At 43.4% G+C, this 9,060-nt stretch overlaps 1 pseudogene; it reads left to right on the forward strand.

Moving 5' to 3' along the window:
• Nucleotides 1-3,917, forward strand: part of LOC116686311 (uncharacterized) — a 114,164-nt pseudogene extending 110,247 nt beyond the window's left edge.
• The last annotated feature ends 5,143 nt before the right edge of the window (nt 3,918-9,060 follow it).

The raw sequence follows: 9,060 nt of genomic DNA on the forward strand, positions 1-9,060 counted from the left end.
GGCAATTACGCTCTTGGTGACCATGCTAACATGATTTGCTTGTTGATAACTTGAACCCCCACTGAAATATGCTGCTATCTGCCACACACCAGCATTTAAAAAGTTAGGCTATTTACCACCCAACCAGAGGCCTTCAGGTGTTACAGCACACTGTGTAGCTATTAGCATTCAAGGATTCTTTCATCAGTTGCAGTGATGAGGTTAGAGTTGCCTTTAAACTCATGGGTAAGAGAAACTGACTTATAAAGATGGTGTGTAGCAGACAGCAGCCCATAGTGCAGTTAGGCCAGGATAGAGAGAAAGCAAGCAAGTGGTTCACTTTAGCTTTGTTGGTTCGCAGGGGGTAGTTTGCTAGCAGCTAGGCTTAGCTTTAGCACTGCTAACATCAGTGGCTATGGTTTGGGTTTCTTAGGTAAGGTGTTGGATCATGGCAATTTACAAGCTGTTGGTTGCCATAGTGTACCTATGGTTCAATTATAGATGTTTTTTATACATGATTTGTCTTAAAGTTTAACCTGCTCCTGTCTGTGTGGACAAACTGCAAATGTCATGTATCCCAATGGTAAGAATGAAACATCTGCTTAAACAATGCATGTTAGTCCTTAGCACTATTTTGATTTTAACCCATTGTCATGCAGGAGTTCTTCATATGGAGTGTCGTGTGATCGTTATTTCATGATAGCTGTTGACTCTCTTCTACACTGGGAATGACCTTCCTTTGAGGCTGTTGGTAAGGCTTGCACAGCGTCATTACAAACTAGAAACCATGTGTGATCACACTATTTGGCTACCGTGGCTATTAAGCCTTATTTAGATATTTCTAAGACTGACCGGGCAGATTTTTACTTTCAGTAAAACTGACCAATTAAACCAAGTGACTCATTGAATTTAAAGAGTGAAAAATATTGGTGAGTGGACCAAACTAGGGACGTGTCTTCAGAGGAGACAGGTGTGTACCCCATCACTAAGCAGTATGCAGCAAAGTGTGGCTACAGTGTGGTGTTTTCCCTGCATGGAACATGTGGAGTCCGAGCCTCTTACTTCAGCTGCCACGGTGACAACAAGGTCCGTACAAATGGCATGCATAACTGTTTGAATATTATGCACACAATGTGTAGCTTTTGTTCAGGGACACACCATTTTCATACATCTTACTGACGTTCAGGAGGATGAAGTGTTCACATCAACTCAACCTGATGTGACACACAAAGGAAAGAGAGTCACCTAGCTTTGAACAAGACCTGTTCTCCTCTATCACCTGGTCCCCAGAGAGGTCACTGTGAGGTCACTACATGGAAGTAAGCTTGGCTGATCTTATGTGAAATATGTGCAATTTCCAATGTTTACTAACCTGATTTTTTGTAGGTGTCTGTGAGGAGTGATGTGACCTGTCAATTGGGACAAAAAAGGGTGACTGGGATGCTGTTGTCAAAACGGTATGTTTATGTCTGTAGGAAATGTGTGAAATTTGTCATCTTGTTTACAACCTAAATGGCAGTTTAAACAATGTGTTTTCTTCAGGCTATGCCTCGCCACGCGGATTGGCAGGTGATGGTTCAGCAGCAACAGCAGGAGCTGTTGCCATCAGCCTTAAAACGGCTAAGACGCATGGATATGATTTGACTTGACAAATGGAAGCTTGTATTTCGTACTCCGCATGGACAACCTGACTCATAAACACTGAGGTAAACCACTGAATGCAGAGTTTAGGGCATCTAGTCCTGTTTTTTGAAATTCCAGAATGTTATGGAAAGATTTAGTACAAAGCTGGATTTTAATTTGAGTGCCCCTCTCCCCCGAGGTGAATGGTGTTCCAGTAGAGGTGGTCCATGCAACACTATTCTCCAGACAAAGCTGGGTTTTAGTCAGGGTACTGGTGGCTGCTTGCTCCATGTGAGTATACAATCTTATACTGTGAGCTTTTTTTTTTTCTTTTTTGACATAGCAGCAAAACTAATACTGGTGTAATATCCCACAGACAAAGGATCATATGACAACAGTGGTACATTAGTGGGAGACTCTGTGGTGCTGCATCCATTGGTGTCAGTCATAAACAGGATGCAGGTCAACTGGGTCAATGGTGAACTTGTGGAGCAGTCAGTTGCAGAGAAGAGCGGCTATATTGTGAAGACAGCACAACTCCACAGTTGAGATCAGCATCCCCTATAAGGCTGAAGGAGGATACAGGAAGGTCAGGAGGCTGGGTTATTTTTCATTCCACAGTTTTTAAAATGTGAGGACTTCTGATCCAGATAAATTCTGACTTATTCTTTCAAGAGCATTGCATCTGGGAACCTCTACATCTTTCATCTCTACTTGGAGCAAATCTCACTGGATGGGGATCATGTAACACAAGACTCGTGTGACAAGGACACTGGCACACTCCCTGCTGCCACGCCCTGTTTTCACTGCAACAGTAAGTCTAACAAGGACTTGCCAGGTTGAAGAAACTAATCTAAATGGCTTTTTTCAGGAACAGTTTCTAAGAGCGGCATTCAGTCTATCCGACGTCCTGAAGACGTTGTGTGGCTGCGTTTCATTTGAATGGACAGAATTTAAAGTTTTAAAATACAAGCAACGACAACATCACAAAACCACACTCATGGTTCATCACACTAACCTTTGATGACCCTGTGCTCGCAGCGGGTTAAAAGTTCTTTGCATTGTGGTTGTACCCTTCAGATTTCATGCTGCTCTACGCATGGGAACTTATCCTCTTGACTAACTATTTTCTGTTTAATTCATCAAGAATGCAACATTAGCACATGCTGGACATAAACTACACACTGACTGTTCGGCCTGAAAAAAGCCTTTTTACTAAGTAGCATCAGTGATGGTGTAACGATAGTTACATGTATAAGTAAGTCCCTTATTTTAGACCTGGTCAGTCTACTTCTGCATGAGCAGAGTAAACTATGTGTTGTATTACAGCTCCTCCAGCCTTTGATGCTTCTGTTTGGCGTCTGGAATCAGCTTTAAACTGGACCACCGGCCATTGACTACTGTGGGAGATCTGTACGGCTCAGAGCTGCTGACATCAGAGCTGGCAGCAAGCAGGTACATCATGAGCAACATAGCAGAGACTGCTGCTCGAGGTGCCGCTCTTCACTCATGGCTACAAGTACAAGGGGAAACTGGAAGCATCAACACTTGTGTTAAATGGGATTTATTTGTTACATGGACATTAGTCAAAACGCTGCATGTGTTTTTAGGACATTACTTTGAATGGCTCTTTGGACTACTTTGATCTCCATTCGGGACCATCAGACATTAGAGGTCCAAAAGAACTGTAAAGACTTGTCGGTTCTCTGCTACTGAACTCATTGGTAAGGACTTTTTTCTTGTTTTTGTATGAGAGCTCCATAGTTTAGCAAGTGCTAAAACTCATTTCTCACAGTGTGTCGGCTGATGGAAGGATAACTGTGGTGGCTGACTTGCCTCTGGTCATCACAAGTGAAGGAGTTCCTGCTAGGATCAACCTGGTAGACCGAAACTGTGTACCCAAAGAGATGGATGGCACCAGGGCTCTCTTCTCTTTTCAATCAACAGCTGTGGATCCACAGTCAGGTACTGCTGGTACTAATGTAATGAACACTAACAATTTTATATCTGAAATATGAACACCCAAATGTTTCTTGGTGTCTCCAGCTTGGCAAGGAGTATGGGAATAGAAAATGAGATTTTCTTCAGCAAAAAGTTGATGGTCCAGCTGATCCAGCAATGCTTTCACAGGTATGTTTTAAACTCAACAATTTTTGCTAATACCGCTCCCTCACTTCTCAATGCACACATATGCTATTTCTTTTTTGCAGGGTGAGATGCAGTGTACATCTCTGGGACTGTTGCGTCTCTTTTTGAATAGGTTTGAGTCTGAACAGCTGGGTGTGGGTATATTGTGCATCTGCACACTCCAGTGAAGGTTGGTGGTTGCCCGTTGAACTGAAAAAAACATCCTAATATACATGCCAACATCTGTCTGTTCATACTTAGGTCTACTGAGTCCCACCATCAAGCCAACAACATGCTTCAACACATTGTCCGTGAAAGACATGTTTCAATTCAACATGTAAAGGCATCTGCTTCCCAGTATATCAAAGTATCCAAGTTTCAAACAATGTCTCAAAAAACATTGCAAGCTTTTCAGAGAACACCTCCAGCTTTCCAAGAACCATCCAGCGTTCCAAACGACGGCGACTGAAGAAAAATGTTCAGTTTTTCAGAGAAATATATCAGCTTTCCAAACATTATCTTGAAAACACAGCTAGCATTCTAAACAATTCTCAAGAAAGTGTCTGGCTCTCTAAATGTCTCAAAGAACATAGCCAGCTTTCTAAAGAAAGTATCCAGCATTCCAAACATGTCTCGGAAAACTAGACAGTTTTTCAGAAAACTTTGCCAGCATTCCAAAGAATATATCCCGTTTTCCAACAATGTCTCAAACACAGCCGGGCTTTCCAACAATGTCTTGAAGTATCCAGCTTCCCAGGGAACATGTTCAGCTTTCCAACAATGTCCTGAAGTATCCAGCTTCCCAGAGAATGTGTCAGCTTTCCAAATGTCTCAAAGAACATATCCAGCTTTCTTAAGGATGTCTCAAAGAAGTATCCAACTTTCTAACAATATATCAAAGACGCATCTGGCTTTTAACGATGTACTCAACAAACGCATCCAGCTTCTAAATGTCCAAAGTAGGTAGGTTGTTACTTATCTGAAATTTTGTTTGTTTTTTCTTTTTGTAATTCCTATTCTCTCAACAGGAGCCAGAGGGTCATCCGAATGTGAGTGAATCCATAATTTGGATTGTGATTTCAGGGTGTTTTAAATGTAAAGCTCAATAAAAGGTGTTTCTTAAATGATCTTAACTGTCACTTGAGAATATTTAAAAAGTTGTACCTAAAGTGGGTCCAAAGAGCCATGTGTTTTGAACGTTGATTTAAGCAGGCTCCTAAGTTGGACCTAGCCTGAGGATTTTAGACTGAAATTAACCTATGTGGGAGTGCTGTATGTTAGTGCTTTACGAGGTCAAAGGATGTTTTCAGGACTGCAATGACACATTCCAACATAGTAAAATGGAAACACATTGCCCAAGACGTGGGAAAATGCTTGGATAATTTGGGAATTTCTTTTTTTAAGATTCTAAAGTCTCGGACTCTCATGATACAAAGCCTGACAATCTTCAGTTTGAGCCGGGTCCTTAGAACAGTCAATGTGCTCAAGCTCTGAGACAGGTGGGTGTGATTCTGGTACACTGCTGGGGGCAGTAGAGGGCAAAACCGGGTTGTAGTGCAAGATGGTTGAAGCCATTGTGAATCATCCCGCCGCGTCTTATCCATATCTTAGATCCCTACATGATGTGGTTGATACAGTGAGCGAAAGTATAGGGACAATGGGCGGCTGTGGAAGAACTTATGTGGAGAAGCGCAAGCAAGAGAACTTGGCAAAGCATGTAATACTCAACAAGGAAAGCAAGCAGCGGGCCACAGAACGACCCGCGACAGCATTATGTTCTCAAACCCACCGGAATCTCAGACTTCAAAGTACACAGGACCAGGTTAAAGTGGAGAAGATGGTTCAGTTACTTCAGTAGCTAGTTACCTGGATAAGCAATAGATACTGATCAAGGTGAACATACTAATTGCATGGGGGATGAGGCAGGTGTGTTAAAAGGTGCTAAATATCCCCAAAAATGCAATATATGAACTGAAAATGGTAACTTGGTCGCAACGGCATCACAAAGGCTTTTGTGCCAAATTGTGAAAAGCTAAATTTAACCAGCAAGCTCTGGGGCCATCCAAATCTGCAGACGTATCATACATACTAATGTGAGGTTCACAGATTGATAAGGGCTGATGTTTGTCATACACAGATTAGAGCGCGGTTGTACGACAGATTTGCTGTGGCACCGCATACAACCTCACCTCAGATTTAAAAAAGCACTGTTTAGGCTAGGCACTGTACCGCTGTATTGGATGTAGCCAGAAAAATACTCTGTGGTGGGTAAATGCACCACAGAGGACATTGAAGTGAGCACCTGAAGAGGATCTGCTAAGTAAATCTGCCTCAGACTTGTAGCCAAAGTAGATAGCATGACTTGTCTGTGTAAAACAATACCCAAGCTGTGCAGCGGGGTTGATTGAGTACAGCAGCAGTACACAATTTAGCTCAGACCAGAGGCCCAAGCCTTTGTCTTGAAAGTGCCTCAAAGTCGAAGAGGAACTACAGCACATGGAGCAGCTAGGAGTCAGCAGCCAACAGAGCGGTGCTTTGGCATAGTGGTCACACCAAAGAAATTGAAGGACAAAATCAGATTTGTGAAACGTCTTGCCCCCTTAACAAAGCAGTGTGCGGGAAAGGTCTGTGACATGCTGTTGGTGCAAAGATATTCACAAATTGGATGCCAAGATGGGGTTTGGCAGAAACCATTATCAAAAGACGTGCCCATTTACATCACTTTTATCACCCCATGTGGGGCGCTACTTCAACCGCCTATCATATGGTGACTGAAGTGACAGAAAGCGTAGGAGAAGTCGTCTGCACATAGATGACATCCTTATATGGGGTTTGACAGAGAAATTCACTTTTTATAAATCTTTTATTTCTATTTTCTGCAGTAGTGTCTTACAATATTATGCTGTTCATTATAGCTTTCATGATTAATATCATACCTGATTTCAAATGAACTTATATGCTACTATATTTATAATCTTAAATGCACATTTAAACAATACTGCTTTTCTTTCAAACTGTGTCTGTGTTGTTTCTTTAGTTGCTGTGCATAACCAAGAGGCAATAATGTCTCGCTGTGGAGTGTCATAGAGATAACCAGTGTCCTTAGATCCGAGGTCAGTCAGAGGAGGTTCTTTTAGGTAGCCATAAACCAAATAAAGATGTCCTTCTTTCTGTCCTCTTGTTATCTCTATGTGTTGACTTTCAATAAAGCAAGAGAACTGCAGAGAAATCCCCGGAGGTCTAGAAAGGCATGCTGCAGATAGGTGGCTATTCTGATTCTCCCTCTTGCAATGTTTTTAATACACATTTGCCGTCTGGCTTTTTTTGCTTGATCGTGTTATTTAGTAAGTTAAAAGTGTTATGAACCTGACATTTCTGGGTGCCGAAACCCGGGAAGTCAACAGATGAGAAGACCAGGACCGCGCGACGTAGGCCGAAAAATCTGTCGACCAGCCGTCCACCCTTCGCAGGACGGGGCCTTAGGTTGGTCCGGTAGACGTCTATCAGTTCGAGGAAGACTGGAAGATGTTTTCAAGCAAACAGCGGGCTGGTAGTGACGGGAGTGCGGAAGGAACATCAGTCAGCTAAAACAACAACTCTTGAACAACATGAGACTGCCAAGCCGACTTTGTCAGAAAACACCAGGTTGGTTGGAGGACTGCCACCCTCGCCACAGCTAATGGGAATGGGCAGCACATGCCAGGAGGTCCTGCATAATTAAAAACGCTGACACCAACTGCATGCACGTGGCCAAGCTGGTTACAGCCACGGCTTTTTACCAAGGGCCACAAAAGAAAAGGCCAAGGGAAAGGTCAAAAGCCAAAACACAACCGCTGCTACAACTGCGACAAAACCAGGCCATATAGTCGAGAATGCCAGAGTCCGGCAAGGACAGACGAGAGAAGCGACGCGCTTCTCCGACCCCCACCTCATAACCAGAGTACCACCAAGATGGATGAATTGAGGATTGACGCAAACTGAAGATTCAAGCCAACTCCCACAGAAGACGACGACCCAAACCAAGGAAAACCCGTAGAAATATTGGACTTGACTCAAATATTTTCCCTATCCCTGAAAGAAGACGAAAAACCTTATTACACTCTCACCATTGGAGGAGAAAGAGTAAAGTTTTTATTTGATTCAGGGGCAGATAGGACAGTGCTAAAAGATAGAAACCCCACAGTAAGGCCAGGCCACAAATGGATAGCCGTAGTATCAGCTAATGGTAAATCACAATTGTTAAAAATCTCTAAACCAATCTCTGTACTAGACGAAGATGGCGAAGCCCATACAGCAGAATTTTATCAGTCCAGATTGCCCAGTAAATCTGCTAGGGAGGGACCTAATGAAACAACTGACAAATAGCATTAGTCCCCACTAAAAGAGGAATGAGGCCAGAAAAAATGACTTCAGCCTATGTCCATGAAGGACGAGGAACGCCAAAGCGATTCTTCGCCCTGGACCTTGCCACCACGGGCCCTAGGTCCGTTGTAGATCACCTATTGAAGATATATCAGAGAAAACAGGCATCATTCCTCAAAAGGAATGGCCATTGCATGTGACCATGAAATATGAGAGGCCTGAACAGCCACGCCTCCCTAGGTTATGTAGACCCTTTCTTTGATAACCCCTTTGAGAATAAGATCAATAGTGTGGTTAGCTATGAAGAACAGTTCAAGAAGCTAGGCCCACAGACAGTCACAGTAGACTATGTCTATGTTACCCAGAAAGGAGATGTAGCAGCCACAGTGATGTTACCAGAGCCAATCAAAGCCCTCTACAAAGCATATGGAAAACCACACGTCTCACTGGCCAGGTCATCAGATACCAGAGGATGGCCCCAGCTTGGAGGCCTAGTGACCAGACTGGCAACACTCAGAGAAGAAAAGTGGGGTCCCGGACCCCTTGGAGACGAATGCACACTAGAGGGCATAGGGAAAGTAACCCGGACAGGAGTCCACTGGGTGACAGTTACTAAACCAACCATTCACCTCGACGCATGACCACAACAGCTTTTCACTGCTGAAACAAATGTTGACCCATTTTCAGCAGTCCCCCAAACATTTTGGTCTACAGGCAAAACAGATGTAGGTTTACTAAAGACTGCTAAACCAGTAGAAGTACATGCTAAGACATCCTACAGGCCAAGAGTAAGACAGTACCCCCTAAAGCCCGATGCAATTAAAGGAATTGCCCCTGTCGTGCAGAACATGAAGGCAGCAGGCATTCTAGTTGAGGACCCCGCCTGTGAATGTAACACGCCCATTTTTCCAGTTAAGAAACCAGACGAGTCATGGCGTTTAGTACATGACCTTAGACAGATAAATAAGG

This window comes from Etheostoma spectabile, unplaced genomic scaffold (genome assembly GCF_008692095.1).
Source record: "Etheostoma spectabile isolate EspeVRDwgs_2016 unplaced genomic scaffold, UIUC_Espe_1.0 scaffold352, whole genome shotgun sequence".
Lineage (NCBI taxonomy): Eukaryota > Metazoa > Chordata > Actinopteri > Perciformes > Percidae > Etheostoma > Etheostoma spectabile.